General features: G+C 35.5%; 1 protein-coding gene and 1 long non-coding RNA gene across 3 annotated transcripts in view; one reads left to right on the forward strand and one right to left on the reverse strand.

The window, feature by feature from the left end:
* Positions 1 to 21,925, forward strand: part of LOC121738288 — a 110,033-nt gene that overhangs the window by 48,023 nt on the left and 40,085 nt on the right. The gene's annotated exons all lie outside the window — the stretch shown is intronic.
* Positions 1,227 to 20,229, reverse strand: LOC121738289. The gene is made up of 3 exons (XR_006037266.1): positions 20,215 to 20,229; positions 12,479 to 12,483; positions 1,227 to 1,292 (listed from the first exon to the last, which is right to left on the reverse strand). It is a non-coding gene; the product is annotated as an uncharacterized LOC121738289 (long non-coding RNA).

The following is a 21,925-nucleotide window of genomic DNA, read 5'->3' on the forward strand; positions in this document are numbered from 1 at the left end:
TCCAAACTGACATTCTATAGAGAATGTCAGTTGTCAGTGTCAGTGAAAGAGCATCAAAACAAAAAACAGGTTTTCATCCAAATGGGCGTAGTGTTCATTACGAACAGACAACATAACGTTTTTGGAGTGTAAGCTGCAATAGCAGGGCTCTATCTTTTTTTTGGGGTTTTCGCACACCAACAGAAGCACAGAATTGTATACAGAAGGTAGAATTATGGCCGGTTTACATCTGGATTGCTACTTGATAATGTAAACGGGCTCTGTAATGCACGGATTGTAAGGTGTACCGGAGAATCGAGACAGTAGCGGTCATTGACGCCTAAAGTTGACTCCCTGTCAAAAAGTGACATTTTCTATACAAGCCGCGATTGACAATGAAGTGTCAGATGTTCCTAGTCTAAGGGCGATATCGTATTTTGCATACTCGATGTGAACTGAATATGAATCATATATCACCACGAACTCATAAGAAATTGGAGATTATCATTCTAAGAGTTACCAAGAAGTTTGCCGATGAACCTGTAATAATCTGTCTCTTTATGAGGAGGTCAATTTTATTCTTTAATATTCTAAATACAGTGCGAGCAGTTTTCATTTAGCGCCTAGACTAAAAAGGTCAATAACCGCTACCGCCTCATTTCGCCGAATACAGTATAAATTATAATATAACGAGCTTTTGCCCGCGGCTTCGCTCGCGTTAAGAAGTATTATTATATACAAACTTTCATCCCCTATTTTAACCCCTTGGGGTTGGAATTTATCAAAATCCTTTCTTAGCGGATGCCTAAGTCATAACATCTACTTGCATGCAAAATTTCATCCCGATCCGTCCAGTGGTTTGGGCTGTGCGTTGATAGATCACCATGTCAGTCAGTCACCTTTGAGTTTTATATATAAAGATGTAAGCCCGCTATTACATTACATATCCAAAAGTAATATTATACTATAACAACTAACAAGTTGTACAAACTACGAGCTATAATAATTTATCTATAGTCAACATACAGTTAGCGTTACCAAACATTTAACAGTCAAAGTTAAAAATGTCTTCCGGCGTAATCGTCGTAACTCAATTAGCACCGCGTTTGGCGGCCCTCCGGTAATTCTCTTTGTCGAGGTCAATACGGGTTTTGAAAGTTTATTTGATTGTTGAATACTGTATATTCCTTTAAATAGTTAGAGCTTGATTAAATTTAACGTGACATGCCCCTCTCTCGTAAGTACAATACCTTTCTCATTTATATCAACTAATGAAGTCGTGGGGCGCGTCATTTCAAGTTAGACAAGCTCTACTATAGGTCTACCAGAATCTGTTGGCAAAAAGTGAGAAATTAAATTGACTCTAGCAATACCGGGGTAATTAGAATACAACATTTTCATCCTTTTTTTTCTTATAGCGGCCTATCCTGTGTGATACATGCAAATATAAAAATTCATCCAATGATCAAGGATGGTTTTTGAAAATCTGCCGTCAACCATCAGATTCTGGTAGACCTATAGATATTTCTTGTGACGGGTGACCCGCGCCGCTTTACAAAGTCCCTAGTAACCGTAGTAACCGTATGTTTTCCTACAAAAAATAAACTTTTTCCGTGGTCTACTCTATATCTGTGCTAAATAACACTAAGATCGGTTCTCTAGAACCTTAAAAAAATTGTAAATATTATTATACAGTGTTTAGATTGTGAGCGAATCAAAAACAATGACTCTAATATTTTATTGTGTGAGGTTTTTTTCCCACCAATATAGGGTAGGGTTTACCTACAAAGGAAAGACAGGCTTCGCGGCTGATACCCTCATTTTAATCTTTCCCTACTCCCCTAAACATGTCAATTTAAAATCCCACAACAATTTCGTCCTCCATTTCCCTTGAGAACACCTATTTGTCGTCGCTATCTCGCCATGGATCACGATCTACGTAGATCACACGTCACGTTCAAATGACACTGCTTTGATGATCTCATTGCGTTTTTGCACGATTCCACCGTGGCTGCCATGGAAACAGCCTAAGTCGAATCTCCGTTTAGGCAATTTGGACTCTATGTTGAACAGCAAGAGGTATAATTTGGTAAAACTGTTAATGTTAAGGGGCGTTTATACTTAAGCTTTGAGATTTAAAATTATCATGTAATTTTGAATTCTATCTTAAAGGGTTAAAGTTTAATTTTGTTAGTTTACAAATAATATGACAGATTGTTAGAAGACTGTGAGAAGTCCGTTGTCATGTCGTCACTGAACCTTTTTTGTGGCATTGACATTGGTTTACTATCTTATCTTATATTTTTAAACGAGCAATTCTTGTATACAATGTGTCCCGACACCGGTGTACGATCCTTTAATGTCATGATCTATGGCATATTTTATCGACAAATTGGCTCTCAAAGTTTTTCACGGTTGTAAAATACTATTCTGACCTACTTCATAGGAAAATCGTTATAACTTCTAAACTATCTTAAAGCATTGAAGTAAAGAATTTATTTAAGATGAAAACCTCCTCTATTTTTTTAAAATAAAAAAGAACCAGTTTCATGTGCTAGATTTTTCACAAAAAGCCATTAATTAAAAAATGCACAATTGTTTTTCTTAAACTTTGGTTTTTCTATTTTTAATTCCACGAAATTTATGGCATATTGCCTGTGTAAGCGTAGTCCACAAGTTTATCAAATGAGACCTTTTTTCTCTTCATAGGATATTTACATGAGAAGTACTGGTCAGATTAGTGTGAACGCCCGAGAAAAACTAAAATGGCTGCCATTTTACAACCGTGAGAGAGAGAAAAATTTTGAGAGCCAATTTGTCGATAAAATATGCCATAGATCATGACATTAAAGGATCGGACACCGGTGTCGGGACACATTGTATATATATATGGCTGCTGTTAAGCATTAGTGTTTCATTCTACATAAAATCGGATTTTGAGTTGCATAATGCAGTTTTGTTCTTTATAACTTAAGGTTTACGACAGTGAAATCCATTTTTTTGAAAACCCACTGTAGCATATTCTAGAGTGCAATAATGGCTAATGCTTATTCCTGTAAGTGAGGTTTTGTATATAGCATTTATGTATTATGTTTCTAAAATGATTTGCGCTTAAACCGCTGAACCGATTTTGATAAAATTTTGTATGCAGATACTTTTAATCAATTAAAATGACATTAGATACTTTTTTCCCGGAAAATGTACGGTTCCCGCGCAGTCAACAAAAATGAATTTGGCTTATGATATCGATATAGAGTACATGTAGATATTATGTAAGGTTTGGAGGACATAGGATAATATTTTTTATCATGGAAAATGTTCGGTTTTCACGCAATAAACTTTATTAATTTGCGTTTAAACTGCTGAACCGATTTTGATTAAATTTAGTTAATGTAGAAATAATTAGTTTTTCACGTGCAGAGTTGGGCAAAAAGTAATTAGTAATTTTAATCAGATTAATTAATTAATCAGATTGATGAAGTAATTGTTGTGCATCTGAAATTACCCGTAAGTTAATTAATTAATAATATTATGTATAAAATGTGTTCTAATTTTAGTTTGCAATTAGATTAATAATTAAATTAGACTAACGAGTATTTCAATAAGTATGCCCAATGTCCAACGCTGGTAATTATAATAAATAAAAACCGGCCAAGTGCCGGTGAAAGAGCCAGGACGCGAATTTCGCGTCGTGGCTGTTTCACTGTGGCCACAACGCGTTGTGAGCCATTTTTTCGCTCATTGAGCGATTTCGGTCTTTGAGCGTAACATATATAATTGGAATCTCGGAATCGGCTCCAACGATTTTCATGAAATTTAGTATATAGGGGGTTTCGGGGGCGATAAATCGATCTAGCTATTAATCATTTTCAGAAAATGTCTTTTTATTCGTGTTTTATCGATAATCGATAAACTGAAAAATATCACTCTTCCTGACATCTATTGGCGAATAATAATACTATTTTGTGAGCAACTAATTGTTTTAACGACCAGCAGATGGCGTTATTAAGTAACACGAAGTCAATGAGTGTTTGCTATACCGAGCAAAGCTCGGTCATCCAGGTACTATTTAAAAATACGAGAATAGGAGACTTCAACTTCCAAAAAGGAGGAAGTTATAGGTTCAGTTGCGGATTTTTTGTGGATCTACAATAGAATCTTTAAAATGTTGTGGTTAAATATTATCTTGATATGATTTTAACCATATTAAAAAGGGTAGTGCTATGAGTAGTGACTAACCTCCAAAAACTTCTATAAAATAAAATAATTCCCAGTCATGTCTGTGATAAGCAGCAATATCGGTCCAGGCTCCAGTAGCTTTAGAGCCAATTTAATGCAACTAATAATTAATTTCCTACTCCATAGCTAGTTGTTAGTAAAATCAGTGTAACAACCCGTATGATAATACAGTACAAGCTGCAATACCTAACATGGCGACTGGCCAGTTTGTTATAGCAGCTATTGTTTACTTTAGAGTTGGGCCACACTGCGGTGGTACGTTGCGTCGTTGGAATAACGCACTGTATGCGACGTTGCGGCGATAATCGCCAAAATAATTTATGACAGTCAAAGGGCAACGCGTCATCTACAATCCCAACTTCATTGAGAGTTCTGAGGACAGTCATTTAAAGACGTGGTAACTAGTAACGTCTAAGGTGATCGCGCCGTTATCAGCAAGCACGTGCCGTACGCGCCGCGTATTAGAATTCGTTGTATGAAATGATGTGAAACCTCGCACATTCGTCCGCAGCGTACGCGCCGCATTTCGTGAACTATGCGGTGCGTTCGGCGCGTATGGCGCGTACGGTGCTGATAAATGTACGATGTCCTCGCCGTTATCACAGGGTGAAGCGTCGCTTTAACGACGCACCGTAATACAACGGCGTAATGTGGCCTTACTCTTAATTCTTCTATTAACTATTAGCATTGCATTTACACTTATATTCTTGTAATCTTCTCTCGTTTAGTATATTCAAAAGCGGCACTTTGGGTCAAGGTTACAAGTTTTCAGAAATGGTTTTTCGTAGTACGCGATTTCTAGTTTAAAGTGAAAAGTTTCTTGAAGTATCTTATACCGAGTTTTTAGTTTATTTTTCTTTGGAACTTCAAACAACACCATTCAATTTTTAACATATTAATGACGCCTGTAACTTCGTTGTGGCAAATTTCATTTATATCACGGGATTTGTACATTTTTCCGCAAAAAATACCCTTTTTTTTCACTATTTTTTTCATCCGTTTAAGAGGAGTCCACATCGCCATTTTTTACATACAAACGTTGTCCCCTGTTTCCTCCCTGGATAATGTTAGTAGAGTTATAATTTTTTTCCTGAATATCTACGGCCACTAATACAATGTCCCTATGTCCTCTTTTTTTTCATAATTTAATTATGAAATAAGATATGAACGTTCAAAAACCCCAAAAAATAGCCAGATTTTCCGCTGTGTTTATACATCCAGAAAACAGATTTGGCTAGATTATACAAAAAAAATAAAGCATAGGAACACGGCTCAAGCCTTTTTTAAATCTTTAATAAAAAAGTACTTAAATCGGTTAAGTTTTGGAGAAGGAATCAGGGGACAACGAATCGTTGATTTTCTGCAGTTGTCTCTATCGCGTTCTGCGGTATAGGCTTCAGGTAAGGGATACAGCTATAGATATTACACGTACTTTTTTTTCATTTCTCTAGCACCTGGTGTATCCTCTTAAGCGTGATGCGGTTATATACAGACAGATATACTTTCGCATTTATAATAATTTAACATTAGTAAATACTGTGGTTTGTACGCGGTGTGATGGTGCAGTCTGCGATATGTCGCGCGGCTCGTTACAGCGTTATCATCGCGTCATCTCGCGCTGCTACGGGCTTGTCATACTGACGTGTGGTACAAGTACCCGGATTCCTTCACTTACCTAAAGAGTTGAGGGAAGAGTTTTCGATATATTTGCCACCAGAAGGATGGTAAATTATTTCGTGTCAAATGTCGTGTCAGACAGACAAATGACATATCGTGACATATGGAAGCTATTTCGTACATATGACAGCTGTTTGACACGATAGACCTAGGGTCTAGATATCGCCATGTCCCTCATTTGTGTAGTGGCTGCATATGAAGATCTTCCGACCGAGCGAGGTTGTTTGCTCGATCAGGTCAAAACTCAATGTCGTCTTTTCTAAAAACTTCATATATGACAAAACATATAGCATTCTACATGTTTTGTCATTACAGTCTAACATAATATGTAACAGTTGTATAATGTATATTATGTTTTGTCGATCTCAGAAACTTCAATAGCGCTATTTATGATTGAACATATTTGGTCGGCCATATAATCCTTTCCTCGCCATTATCACAGGGTGAAAAAAAGATAAGTCACAGTACTTGGCTGAGTATATTATATGAGATAGAGTTAACTGTGAATATAGCAGCGCTGAATAAATTACTTAAGCATGTTAATGTTAATTGTTGCAAAGTTATAGTTATTTATGTTATACCTTTTAGATGGGTACACGCCATATTTTCCATAGAAGTAATAACCAGTTAAAGCAAATCGCTATGTACATCGCCAAAGCTTATAACTTAAACACACGTCAATCTACAAAGGCCATTTAAATATAACCAACATTCTTATCATAATCGTATCGATACATTCTGCATAGCTCTATATTTCCGCGTTGGTTTGCAATTCACATAATGCGAGCGAGACATGATGAACTTTTTAATCGATCTAATGTATTGAAATGAATTGAATCTGTTAAACTGGAATATACAGAATGTTACAAAACTAAGCAATTGTTCTTTAGCATGAGTAGTGTTCTTTTTTTTTAATCTTATTTATTTTATAAGATGAGTAGTGTTCTTTATGTGTAGAGATTTTTTGACTTTTATGTTTCAATGAGAAATTCGCAAAACATTTCGTATGTGCCCATTAAATAGTTAACAAATTAATTTTTCAGTGAACTCCACTTACTTTACCAATGAACTCTATGTAAGGGATGTAATATATGTATACTCTAAATTGGAGACGTGAGTGGAAGAATCGGACAAGTTACATTTCGTAACTTACGAACAATAACTCATTTTCCCTAATTATTTTAATAAAACTTGTAAGTTATCTACAACATAACCTAGCTAATATATCTGGCTACATATAATCCATATTTTTTATATTTCAAATAATAAAAGCTCCATTTAAGCAAAAAAACGGGATTTTTTTTCATGTTACTTACCTTATTCTTCCACTCACGTCTTGAATTATTATCGCGCTTTTTGTAGCAACCTGTATATTGCTTAGTTTTAAAATGTTTTTCTTTGTTACAGATCTATTCCCGGTTCGATCGATATTAACACGGAACCTCTAACGTTAGTAGTACCGAAAAGTATAAAAATGAATTACAAACCAAATTAATATATTGATAAGATTTACTATTAATTACGAATTACTAAACTTTTAATAGATTAAGCTGTGTTAGTGTCTACACACTTCAACGCACACAACAACGCATACAACATACGGATGGTATATTGTATGCGTTTGACAATGCGGGCGTAATCATGCGGAATTTCCGCCGCGTAACTTCGGCCTAGTGTGTTTAGACACTTAGATAAAATTTAAAAGTATTGCAAACAAAACATGTTCTAAATTCAACAAACAATATCACATGGAGTCGTTAAAATTCCGACATTATTTCGTTATTGTTATACCTTATTACCCTGCAGATGTAATCACAAACACCAGGTGTACTTGGCTTCAACACGCATCACTCTATAGCTGCAGGCAGATAGCCTGTTTACACACGTCGCGATTAACTGCCGCACTCATGACTGAGAGACATATTTTAATATTTTAGTATGAAGGCAGTAGAGGCCGTATTTGTAAGCAATTAGCGAAGACGGTAGAATATTTGGATTAGTCACACTTTTCCTTTTGGTACAGGTCTTTTAATTATGTACAAGTAATTTGTAACTTTAAACGTAGTCACATTTAGCAATTCCTCTCAATCAATTCAGCAAATGAATTATCAAAACTGTCAAACTGACAAATGTCAAATCAGTACAAAAATACAAAAATGAATTGCAAGCAGAGTTGCATTTTGCGATTTTAGAAAAATGAATCATATTATGATTCATATCCTGATTCTTCAAAGCGACCATTTTAGCCCCGCGGTACTCGAGCGCGAGCGTGGCATATTGGGTAGACCTTTGCTTCGCACTCGCAGAGAGTGCAGGTTCGATCTCGGGTGGAGGCTTGTACCAATGAGACATTTTCTGATCTCAAGTACACAATACGGTGAAGAAAAACATCATGAGGAAACCCGCACATGGTTGGTCCCAGACGTATTGACCCGTTCTTTCCTCTGGACTAGGCCGACTATGTTGCGAGAATGCCGTTTGCGCTTGAGCAACCATATAGGCATTTAAAATCTTGTCCCAGGCACTTACTTGAAGAGTGGTTACTTCGCTCTGAAAATACTGTATATTATATTATCCACAACGGACGCAAAAGGCTAGTTTTCTACCTGTACCTAACTATCGAATAAAAAATTAGTGGTTCTTTTTCTGAAAGTTTATAATTAATAGCTGTTGCCCGCGACTTCGTCCGCGTCAGCAAAATGTGATAAATAAAGAACAAAAAAGAATGTTTCCCCTTCCTTACCCAAATAGTAACGCCAATAATGTATAGAAAATCTTAAGGATAACGAATAAAAGTAAAATTATTATTTTTAAACAAAAATTGAAACCGCCTTTCAAAGTAAAGACAATAGTAATTTTCTTAAATGAACTAAAAAGTATTAATTAATAATTCATATTCTGTAGGTACTTAGTATTTCTGTTCTCAATTTTAATAATATAATGTCGGTACCAGTCATATAAGTTGCAGTTAAATTTTGTCATGGAACTGGTGATTAGGTTAGCCGGTAGTTGGTACCGACTTCAAAATAATGAAGACTGAGAACAGAAATACTGAGTACCGAATTTTTTAGTTCATTATTTTTTAGATTAAATGAACTAAAAACTTTTTAGTTCATTTAATCTAGAGTAGTTTAAGCTTAAAATCCTTCAGAAAAACGTAAAATCACTATATGTTTCCATATAAATTTTAAGCAGTCCTATCGATTTCTCAAGGATTGCATCAATTTCGGGCTACATCTCATACAACAACAAAAGAATTTTGGAAATCGGTTTACAAACGACAAAGTTGGACAACTTTGGCGAACCAATATAAAAAAGTGAAATATATCCTCCTTCTTTTCGGAAGTCGGTTAAAAAGTAGCCTAAGTTATGCCTTACTATATCAGCTATGTGCCAAAAAAAGTCCCGTCAAAATCGCTCCAGCCATTTACGAGATTAGCCGGAACAAACAGACAGACATACAGACAAAAATTGTAAAAAATGTTGTTTTGGTGTATGTACCCTATATACATTCTAATGCATCTAGTTAAAAACGGTTCTTTCAATATTACAAACAGACACTCCAATTTTATTTATATGTATGTATGTATGTATGTATGTATGTATAGATGTATAGATGTATAGATGTATAGATGTATAGATGTACAGATGTATAGATGTATAGATGAATAGATGTATAGATGTATAGATTAACTAGATGTCCCGCGCGGCTTCGCCCGCGTAAATTAGAAATTTTACAGCATCCGTAGGTACATTTTCCCATAAAAAATATTTCCCCCGTTTTTCCCACATTTTCCTGAGTTTCTTCTGTCGTATTAGTCTTAGAGTAATAATATAATATAACCTTCTCGATAAATGATGAGTCTTACTCGATAAATGATCTATCTAACACTGAGATAAGTTTTTAAATCGGACCTGTAGTTTCTGAGATTGACGCGTTCAAGCAAACATACTCTTCAGGTTTATAATATTAGGTAGATATAGATTTTTTTTAATTATCGCTTGACAAACTCGAGTCTCGATCTAAAAGACTATGAAATGGTATAATATGGCAGTGATGATGATGATGATGATGATGAAGAATGTAATTTGCATAGTAGCATATGCTTTCTGTTCTTAAAACAACGCCGAAACTCCCAAACTTGTATCTATAAAGAATCAGGAATTCTCTCAGCACCTTCCGAACCACGGTATACCAGGTATATCTCGGTGCAAAATCTTACTTGTTGGTAGCATATGCTTAGAATACTTCTCACGAAACCGAAGTCACCATATGTTTCCCTATAAGTTTTGAGGAGTTCCCTCGATTACTTATGGATCCTTCATCAGATCACCACTTTTCTGAATATAATACCAAATTGGGATGATACCCTACATACCAAAAGAAAAATTTTGAAAATCGGTTAACAAACGGCGGAGTAATCGTTGAATATAAGAAAACGAACATAACACCTCCCCCATTTTGAAAGTCGGTTAAAATTGTAGCCTATGTGTTATTTATTTAATATTTTAATCAGCACATGAATTGAATAACAAAATTTTTTTCAAATTAATCGTAGCACCATCTGTCAGGACAAACTAAAATTGAAATAGAATAATATTGAATGCGATGATAGCGCCGTCCGCCGGATCTAATGTAAAACATTGCAAAATCAACAACTCCTTATAAATAAGAAATTAATTGAAAAAACATTTTCCAGTAGACCAAACTGTAAATCTAAACCATTCTCGAATCTCCACGAACACACACAAAAAATTTCATCAAAATTGGTCCAGTCGTTTAGGAGGAGTTCAGTCACATACACACGCACACAAGAAATATATATATTAAGATTTATAATAACTTCAGTCAAAAATTGCTAGTTCCAATGATAGATGATTTCTTTAAAAATTTACCGTTTTAACTAGGGAAAAAATCCTCAGCCTTAAAACTAAGAGGCTTATACTTTACCCTAAACTAACCTTAAATGTTTCTTGTAGTTCCTCTGAAAGGCCCTTACCATAAATCTGGCGGAACAATCACCGACGAAACCACTGACACGACGTCCGCGGCGCGCAGATTTATGCCGGAAACATCTGCATGTTATGAACCCATGGTACCCACCATCACTTATTCTAACTTATCTTACCTTTGCGTTACACAATAATCACCCTTATGTAGTCAGCATAAGCTCTAGGCTAAGGCGGTGCGGCGGTGTTTGTTGATGATTGAACGCGACAGTGCGACGATTAAATGTTCTGTAGTGCGTTAAAGGTAATTTAATGATGAATTGAATAATAAGGTTCTTACAGTTAGGACTTAGACTTAGAACTTATATAACTTAGTGCAGGTCAAGTGGGTCAAAAATAATTAGGTAAAGCCATATTTGAACCATGCATACAAAAAAGTCGTTGAATGTTAGAAAGTTGCTAGACACAAAGAAGTTGTTGAATGATAAGCATCCGTTACATGGTAGGTTTTGCTGTCAGTTTTACCACAGTCATAGCTGTAACTGATGGATAACCTACCGTGTAAAAGCGTGACAGGCGGTTGCATGAAGTTGATTGACGAAAATCTGGATATCTTGAGTTCTGCTTCATGCAACCATCAGTCACGAATTTTGAGTGAGTGTTGTCACATCTGACAAAATTGGAAAAAAATTAGAAACGTAAACCTTTGAAATTTTTGGATTTGACTGACAAAACTGAAGAAAATTGAGTGACCGTCTAACACCATTCGTCAGTCCATCCGTCACCATCAGTCTAACATAATTCATGATTGACGGAATTGACTGTCGGTTGCATGGGCGTGCAATGGATGCCTTAGAAAGATTCATCCATCAATTATTATTGGCATTTTATGGATCATGTTTGGCCATCGTTGAAAGAAATCAGCGTTACCCATGTATCAAAGGTACCAAAGAATAATAAATAGAGGCGTCAAACACCGTTGTGGCGTAATTGATAAAATTACCAATTCGCTTTAAATTGTCCATGAATTTCCAACGAAAATCTAACAGTACTGTAGCCTGAAGATATGCCCTAGATATCGGGAGATAGGCGAGACCCAGATCTGAGATCTAACTATATGTTGTACTTAGGCTATATTTCAATCTGGCCGACGGTATCAACTCGTTTACCGCAACTTAATAGAAATCGGGTTAGCTTTAAATTTACACGTAGACTACCCGTTCGAATGTAATTTTCAAGTTTTGTCGAGATCTTATCTTATAGACAGTGCTTCTCGAACTGTTGCATGGAACGACCTAATTCATAAATCACCTTATACCTATCTAAGAAGAAGTCAACGCCTCCGTGGTACAGTGGTTTAGAGCGCGGCTCTTGACTCGGAGGTCGTGGGTTCGATTCCCGGGTTGGAAACTTGTTACTTCCAAGTTTGTTTAGGACAATGCAGGTTGATCACCTGCATTGTCCTAAACAAACTTGGAAGGGCATGTAAAAAGTCAGTCCTGCCAGTCTCTCGCCAGTCGTTTCGGGAGTAAAGGAATAGAGAGTGCTCATATGTACTGCGCACACACTTGGGCACTATAAAATTACTCTTGCGTAATGTTGGCCTGGTTTCAATGAAACTGGCCACCGACACCGAAACTGGTGTGGGAGTTATTATTTTTATATAGAAGTATGATTGTTAGTTCTTATCAGAGACCAGATATACTAATCTGGTCTCTGTTCTTATGTAATAAGTAATAACTGCACACTTATGAAATGCTAATAAGTACTGAACTGATTTTGATCAAATGGAATTAAAAAATCAACCTAAACTGGAAATCGACTAGACAGATTTGGATAATAATATATAATTAGACTTAAGATAATCACAGTAGTTAAAGAAAAGTTTAATTAATAGTGGATACTTTGGAAAAATTGCGGTTAATTGCGATCGGAACGGCTTTTAAGTTATATAAATACTTATATTTATTTTGTATCACGAACATATTTTGTCATATCATCATCTAAGGCCCTTTGGTAGAAAACTACTGATTTAGATTCTAGTTACAAAAGGCAATTTAGTAGAATATTAACTCTTATTACTTCACATAACAACATTGCACTAATATCCTTTTGTAAGCCGAGATTATATTAATTATAACAAAAAGATCAAACAAAATGCATCAAAAAAATAATTGAATGATCACTTAAATAAAGCATAAAAAGCAAATTATCGATAATTGGGCCGGACAAAATAACAACACTATACCACGACTATGCACACAAAGGCTCGGCGGCTTTAGAGATGCGCCGCCGAGATCGATATCGATTTTATACAAATAAATTATTTTTAATTGAAACGTCAGTCAGATGATCTTATTTCTTACGTCTCTATACCAGAACTCTGATTCGACTACTTTGTAACGATATTGATGCAGCTTCGTTCGATCCAGTCTATAACTCCATAGTATAAAGTATAAACTATAAAGCGTTAAGTTTTCTGAATTTCCTTTTTTATGAAATAAGGGGGCAAACAAGCAAACGGGTCACCTGATGGAAAGCAACTTCCGTCGCCCATGGACACTCGCAACAACAGAAGAGCTGCAGGTGAGTGTCCGACCTTTTAAGAACGAACAGGGTAATAGGGTAAGGAAGAAAATAGGGATGGAAATAGGGTAGGCGATTGGGCCTCCGGTAAACTCATTCACTCGGCGATACACAGCGCAAGTGCTGTTTCACGCCGGTTTTCGGTGAGCCCTATGTATATTTAAACGATGCTACTGACTTTGATGCAGTTTTGTTTCATTAGATTCCAGTATCTATATTCCTCTTGTCTTTAATGTCAGCATTGCATGATATTTTATTGCACTTGTCGCTACACAAATTTTCTATGTATCTACAATATTTTGTAGTATTCTCATAATCAAAACTGATATTAAACCAATACGTTTAACATTTGTTTGACGTAGAGAACATTTTGTTGTAGGTAAATATTGAACTGGATCGAACAAAGAGCGAAGCTGCTTTAAAGTTGTATTATCTAGAATCTGGGTACAAACGTTTTTCTTACATCTCTTTACTGAACAGATGTCGGTACAAGATGATACTGCAACTACATTGTGATTCGATTAGTTTTTAATAATAAGTACGTAGCTTTAATGAAGAAAATAATAGGGTATGTGGTCCACCGTGTTCCTTATACATGTGGGAATACTGTTTTGGTCAACATTAAAATGTAGAAGATTCTTGTTTTTTTTTTTTTATAAATAAAGAGATGGCTAATTGTATGACAAAACCGTAGCAATATTATCAATTGATCTCCAATTCGCACGTGCGTTTTATGACATCTTTACGTAACGGAAAAGTAGAGTTTCCGCGTGCTACCCAAACCCAGAGCAACGGAGAATAATATGTTGGCCACATATTATCTTATCCCACATAGGTAAAAACATCTGCAATATCAGGAGATTCAAACGTGCGTCCATACGCACAAAGGGGTATGAAGATTTTTATATGGAACCGGTCGACCTATAACTGTCCGCCATTGTGTTTTTTCGCGTTCACCAATATTTTTTGAAATGTGACACTTTACCTGGTTTTGCCCATGATTATTTTTTGTTTGTATTGATGTTAGCTATCCATTTTTGAAAAAAATATCAGTGATCGCGAAAAAACATAATAGCGGACAGTAGGTCGGCCAAAATCTTCATACCCATTTGAAAAGTTGCTATACATATTATGGAGCTTGTCTAACTTGAAATGACGCGTCACGCCGCACGCACCCCACCACGTCAAAGTTGATATAAATGAAAAATTATAGAAGAGAGGGGCGCGTCATTTTCAGCTAGACAAGAGTAGACAAGCCTTACTAGATGATACACGCAACTTCTTTGCGCTAAAATTCGCTTATTGCGCGGGAACCGTACATTTTTCTCGGATAAAAGTATCCTATGTCCTTTCCCGGGACTGAAAGTATCTCCATTCCAAATTTCAGCAATATCGGTTAAGCGATTTGTGCGTGAAGAGGTAACAAACAGACAGACAGATAGACAGACACACTTTCACATTTATAATATTAGTATGGATTATGAGTGTCGATAATCACGTGGCATGCGCAGGTGATACTTATAGGGATATTGCGTCATTTTACATAATATTATTATTTAACTTTATAATATTAACATCATAAGTACTGTATATGTCGTAGGATGATTTGATAAATCCGTGTTTTCGCGAAATCCCTAGAATTTTCGCGAAAATTCGATTTATCAAATCATCCTACGACATCGTAGGATGATTTGATAAATCGAATTTTCGCGAAAATTCTAGGGATTTCGCGAAAACACGGATTTATCAAATCATCCTACGACATATACATCGCCAAGTTTCTGTGAAAACTGGCCCTTACCTTAATGGTGTATGGTCCAAACTGCTCCGGCGCGGGGGGTCCCTAATGAAGTGCACAGATCAATCGCGTCATTAATATCGCTCGTGTAATAAGATTGTTAACTAGAGGCGGAATTGCCCGCCGTTCCCACGCGTACGGCCTTGCATAGCGCGTGGACCGAGTTATAAGCGCTAGCGATTACAAACCTTTTAGTGCTATAATCCTGAATCGCGCTTTCGAAGTTTTTTTTTAATAGGCTAGCTAAAAAAACTGAAAGTCAAATTCGGAACACAATCCGTAATCGCGCAAAAAAAAGTTTATGAGATGCAACGGTAATCAGCTAAAGACTAAGGCGTAAGCTTCAGCTTCAGCGTAGCCGACTTGATTTGAAGACTTTTCTTTAGAGCCTCAACTTGTCGCCATAATATTATATTATGTGAGTGTGGCCGCGGATGAATTAATAACTTTGAGTACTTAAAATTAATTATTTCAAAAACTGTTTTATGTAGAGTCCTGAATAGTTCGTGTATTATAATGACATTTCGTCAATTTTGTTAGGTCGAAATTGACTCGCTGTTGCGCGTCTACATTAAAGGATCATGGGCATTTTGGTATTTTGCTCAACAGAGATAAAATATATACCATTAGATAGCTCTTAGTGAGTAGGTAAAAAAGTTATATGGCGCCCAGCCCCTAGCAACTGTACTTTTTGTACAGTCAACGTACAAGGGCGGCGTTACTGACGTAGTTTTTATCGTCTATATGGTAAGATTTATTTGCGCTTAGAAAGGTTACGGATGTCTTGTCTTGGACAGTACACCTTAGATTTACGCTCACAGTAGTAATTTAACCCCTCCCTCATACTGATCACCCTTGGACGGCGGAGCAGGTAACGAGGACAGAATAGAAAATATAAATAGAAGATAAGTGTAGACATAAGAATGTATAAGTGTTACATAAATTGTATTAAGAACATAAATCCCTCAACTTAAGATCAGGGCCAAGAGCATTATTAAAAAAAAAAGTTTGATGTGTAGGGGAGAGGGGGATAGGGGAGAGGGGGATAGCGGAGTATCATATAAGGGTTCCTTGTTGACTACAGAACCCTAAAAATAATCATGCTATAATGTAACGTGATGTTATCAGCATGAAATATATGAGTGCTGATGTCACTTTTAACACGGCTTTACTCAAAAAGTACAACAAATCTTGACAAGCGCCCTATTGGTCATTTGTACATGGGTATACCTTTTTTAAAAATATACAATCCATTCCTGTTGAGCAATATACCAGAGCCCATACATTTTTGCCCATCATCATTTATAGTTATTATTGGCTCTTGCTTTCAGAGACGACAAAAATATTTAAATACACGCTTTCCAACGTAAGATCCTAACTAGTATAGGTAATCCTTCTATATTTTCGAAAGTGACATGCTCGGAATACGCACAAAGTACAAATTGATAAATAAATTAGTTAAAAAAAGCATTTAAAGACGATCTAAAATCTAAATACATAATATTACGGCACACCACATTTAGTTAATTGCATTTTCCAATCCGCTTAAACTTATAAATAGGTCCACGGCAGCTGACGGACCGGTTACGATTGTTTTAATATTATAGAATACATTAATATTAATAATCACGTGCACTAAATACTAAGCTAGATTACTATAATACTATTCTAAACCATGAAAAGAGTCACAATCTAAATATAATAAATCTAAAGATATCGTTGGAACGCGCTAAAACTACTGGACTAGTTGACCACGCGCAAGGACAGAGGCTATTATAGTTTTGCGGAAAAATAGCATGTCCTCTCTTTTATTTACAGTTCCAGTAAATTGGAGCCGCGCAGAACGTCTAGTAGATACTTAACTACTTACTAAGTACTTATGTCTGATACAAGCCTCGTGGTTTTTACTATCTTACGCGAAAAATGTTCTAAGCAATCACAAGTTTTATCCAACTGTATCAGTAAAGTATAGATTCATCATTCATACCAGATTTTGGCAGCAACTTGCGAAGAAATTCGTATTCGTATCAAGAAACCACACATTTTGGCGTGTTAAAAGATATCCTAGATTTTTCCCTAGACTCGATATATAATATCTCTAGTCTCTACATCTATGATCTATTAATACTAATTATTACTATTATGGTTACTAAATGTCATAAGTTCTTAATTTATTACCTAGTAACCTTTATGTTCGATAACAATATTATAATTATCGTGTTATCACGGTCGATGAAAATAAACACCGACTTTAGAACAGTCCAGGGAAATGCCAAGGTTTCCATTACTGAAGGGGAACCTTTTGTCAAGGAAGTGAAGTTAATTGTTTTAGTATTTTGTATAGTACCTGCATTTGACAGACAGACCAAAAAACTACAGACATACATTGCTTGGCAGGTATTATTATTAGAAAATATAAATGCGAAGGTGTGTATATCTGGTACCTCTCTCTCATGCTTGAACCTATTTTGATTAAACTAGGTATGTAGATTTAAAATTTAAATGCTTATAAGAAAGTACTGAAAACTAGGAAAGTTCAGTGCTAAAATGTACGGTTTTTGTGCGATAAACAAATTTCCGCACAATGAAGTTACGAGCAGTGACGTTCAATGAGCAATGAATAGTCTTTGATTGAACGGCTATTTTAACCAGTGGACTGCGACATAGATCGCAGTCCACTGGTTAAAATAGCCGTTCAATTAAACAGCTAGCACTGAACAACGCCATTCAATCACACGGCTATGCGTCATTTAGCCGACTTGTGGACTGCAACGTTTAACACTACAGCTAGACGACGCTTAGCTAACTGGTTAAATGGCAAATTAACTAAGCGGACCATTAGTTTAGTGTTATTATTACAAAAGTGCAATGATAATAACAAGAATAAATTCAATCAAACGGCTGCTTTTGAAGCAGCTGTAGTGTTGAACGTTTCGAGCGACTGAAAAATTCAATTAAAAGGCTAGCTTTGATATTAAATGGCGTTGTTCAGTTAAAGGGCTAGCTGTTTGATTGAACGGCTATTTGAACCAGTTGGCTGCGACAACTACATGGTCAGCAATATACAAGAGCTGGAAGACGAAATGCAGGTTTTCAAACTCAAATAGATAAAGTTACTCAATCTCAAATAGATCAAGAATTTAAAATTTAAAATTAGTAACAATGATCTTCTTTACAGAACGGTCTGCCGTTTCTAGTTTCCTTACAAGTCAACTTACCTAAAGAGTTTAGGATGCATCTGTTACCCGTAATATTGACTAGGAACTCAACAATAGATTAGTAGCGTACCGGGCTCTCAGCGATCAAGCAGTTTATCATACCGACCGTTATCTACCGCCGCGCGCCGTGCCCGCGCTATCAGGGCAACGGCCGAAAGAGACTGCAACATTCCGCTGCGCTATGCTAGCCTAGTACTTTGGCTAACTTCTGATATTATATAAATAAATATAAGTTATAGCAAATGCTTATTTTGTAGCTTGTGATAGCTAAGTTTCGTTCATTTCACACAGTACTGCGAATTACGTTTTTCTCGATCTAAAAGTTAAGAAAGCTAGTAAATAGAGGAAAGCCTCTTTCTAACACAACACTATAGTGCTACACAAATGGGTATTAACCTCGCAGTGAAGATAATGTCACTTTAATTTTGTCACTTTATTTTGTAAAATTAAAAATGATTATAGAAGACAATTTTAGTACCCGACTTTCAGTCTTTTCATTGAAGTAAGTAGTAACAAATACTAGTAATAACTCTATTGCTTTAGCTGCAGTGGATTCCTTACTATGTAGTACCACGTAGTACGCGTTACCTTGATGTTAGCGTGACTATTTACTCTAGTTTACGATAATAGTTAAACATAACCTCAGTTAAAGGTCAATTATCAGTTTAACAATAACTTCTAATAACTAGAATATTTATAGATCGTATTTAGAATAGATGGTATGTGTCAACAATTTAAATCTAAGAGTACATATAGATAATATTATTATTAGAATTTAGAATTTTTGATTAAGTTTTTACTTACTGACATAATAATGCAAATGTGATAATGCATTTATAATGTTTGTGTATATTATAGCCGAAAAATATTTTGGAATCGTGCGAAGTCGAGACGGGCCACTATTATAGGTTACATCTCTACCAATTATAATACATATTATTATTCTAAAGAGAAAAAGTTTGTTTGCATCGTATAAGCTCTGAAAGCACTAAATCGTTTTTGATCAAACTTGGCACAAACACAGAGTAGACCACGGTGAAATTTTATCGCGGGAAATTATACAGATTTCGTGAGATACTGTTCCCAGGTGGCGCACAGCTTCTTGCTTTGAGCCAAGCTTTTAGTTGTAACTGCACCTGTTTATCATTATCAACAGGGTCTAATTAGAACATCCTGGGTGGTGGCAGCTGGCCAGGTGTGCTGGTGTAATTGGTACAGCGCATGCCGATGGAACGTGGTCGATGGCATATCTGATTGTGTACTATGGGCTATTACACAATCCGTTAATTTTTAGAAATTAATGCACCGTGCATTTTTTTTTTTTTTGGAATTCTACTCATATTGTCTGGGTAAAACCCCCGGAAGAAGGTGATCTGTGGAATAGTAGCACCCAAACGTGTAGAACTATTTTGACCAAATCAGTCCCGTCAATGTTGAAAAATTTAGGATTTTCTATTACAAAAAAAAAGGTAGCAACTTTTAGATATTTCATCAGTTATATATCATTATATATCTATTTCGATAACTCATAACAGTCTTTCTCCTATAATATTATACTAGCTATTTGACCGAGCTTTGCTCGGTATTCCATGAAAAAGACATTTTCTAAAATTGATTCCTAGCTAGATCGAGTTATCGCCCCCGAAACCCCTATATACTAAATTTCATGAAAATCGTTGGAGCCGATTCCGAGATTCCAATTATATATTTATATATATACAAGAATTGCTCGTTTAAAGATATAAGATAATCTCCTACAATCAAGACATTTAATATTATATTGAAACCCGTTACAATATACAGGAACACTTTACTTCGCTAGACATTACAATACGTTACAACTTACAAGTGATATTGAGTTAACAATAACACTTTAGTATCAATTCCGTTTAAATACTTATGATTTTAACTTGCTTTTAGGATATAAAAAGATAGATTAAGACGGAGGAAATTTACGAATTTTATACTTGATAGCAAGCCGCGATTGCGAACGAAATGATTAAAACATAGCTAGATAGTAGATACTACACTATATTTGCGAGAGTCTGTAGTCTGTACTAGCGAAAACATGATATCTTAAAATTTTCTCTAAGTAAGTAATATAGACAAAAAACACTAATTTCTAATTTTCTCAATTTTTAATTTTCACAATATTATCATTTATTTATTTCCAAAACGGTGCATTCAACTGAGTCAATATTTTAATAGGTACATTCAATGTAAAATTCTAATTCTTTACCGACTTCCAAAAAGGAGGAGGTTAAACGTTCGGCTGTATATGTATCTTTTTTTTTTGTATGTTCAACAATAACTCAGCCGTTTGTGATCCGATTTTCAAAATTCTTTTTGTGTTGTATAGGGTTTAACTTGAATTTGGTACCATGTTTACAAAAGTGGTGATTTGATGATGGAATCTTAGAGGAATCGAGTGGACTCCTTGAAATTTCTATGGAAACATATAGTGATTTCAATTTTTTCTGAAGCATTTGAGGTAAATGCTACCAAAAAAAAAAGATTTCGCACCAGGTTATACCCTGGATCCGACGGTACCCAACAGAACTTTTGAATCCTTATAGATACAGGTTCGGGGATTTCGGCGTTGTTTAAACAACTGAAAGCATAAGCCAACACATCAATTTATTTGATCATCATCATCAAAATCATAATTATGCCATGGGTTATTACATTATGACACAATAATTGATGCTTTTCGTGATATTTTGCATCGAAGCAGATGTTTTGATGATTATTTCGCTGTTTGTGGACCGATTTTCAAAATTCTTGTGTTTTTGTATAGGGTATAATCTTGATTTTGTATAATAATTACGAAAGTGGTGAGCTGATGATGGAATCTATAAGCAATCGAGGGAAATCCTTGAAATTTATCAAAAGACTCATAGTGGTTAAAATGTTGTTTCTAGTAACTTAAACATATGTTACGAATAAGAGAAAGTTCATACGAAGGTGTTTTTTGGTCCAAAGGCACTGAACAGAACTCCTGAACCTTTAAAGATAAAAGTTTTTAAATTGCAGCATCGCTTAGATAACTGCATGCATTTACCTCAATTTCGCTTACAGTAACATAATGTGAATAGTTAGCATTCGTAGTGGTTATTGACGCATAAAGCCTTATCTTGTAGATAACTAAAAAGAGTGAAATTATTATTCTTAACAAAAAATTAAAACCGACTTCCATGGTAAAAACAATAATAATATGAACTAAAAAGTATTAAATAACTCTTACTCTATAATAGTGCCTTTTTCAGAATTCGTCTAAATCTCAACTATTTCTGTACATACTACAGTCTTCATTACTTTGAAGTCGGTACCAGTCCCAAAAGCTTCAGATATTCTGACATTGAACTCACGATAAAATTAGCTGGTACCGACTTCAAATAATGAAGACTGTAGTATGTACAGAAATAGTTGAGATTTAGACGAATTCTGAAAAAGACACTATTATAGAGTAAGAGTTATT

This window comes from Aricia agestis, chromosome Z (assembly GCF_905147365.1).
Source record: "Aricia agestis chromosome Z, ilAriAges1.1, whole genome shotgun sequence".
NCBI lineage: Eukaryota > Metazoa > Arthropoda > Insecta > Lepidoptera > Lycaenidae > Aricia > Aricia agestis.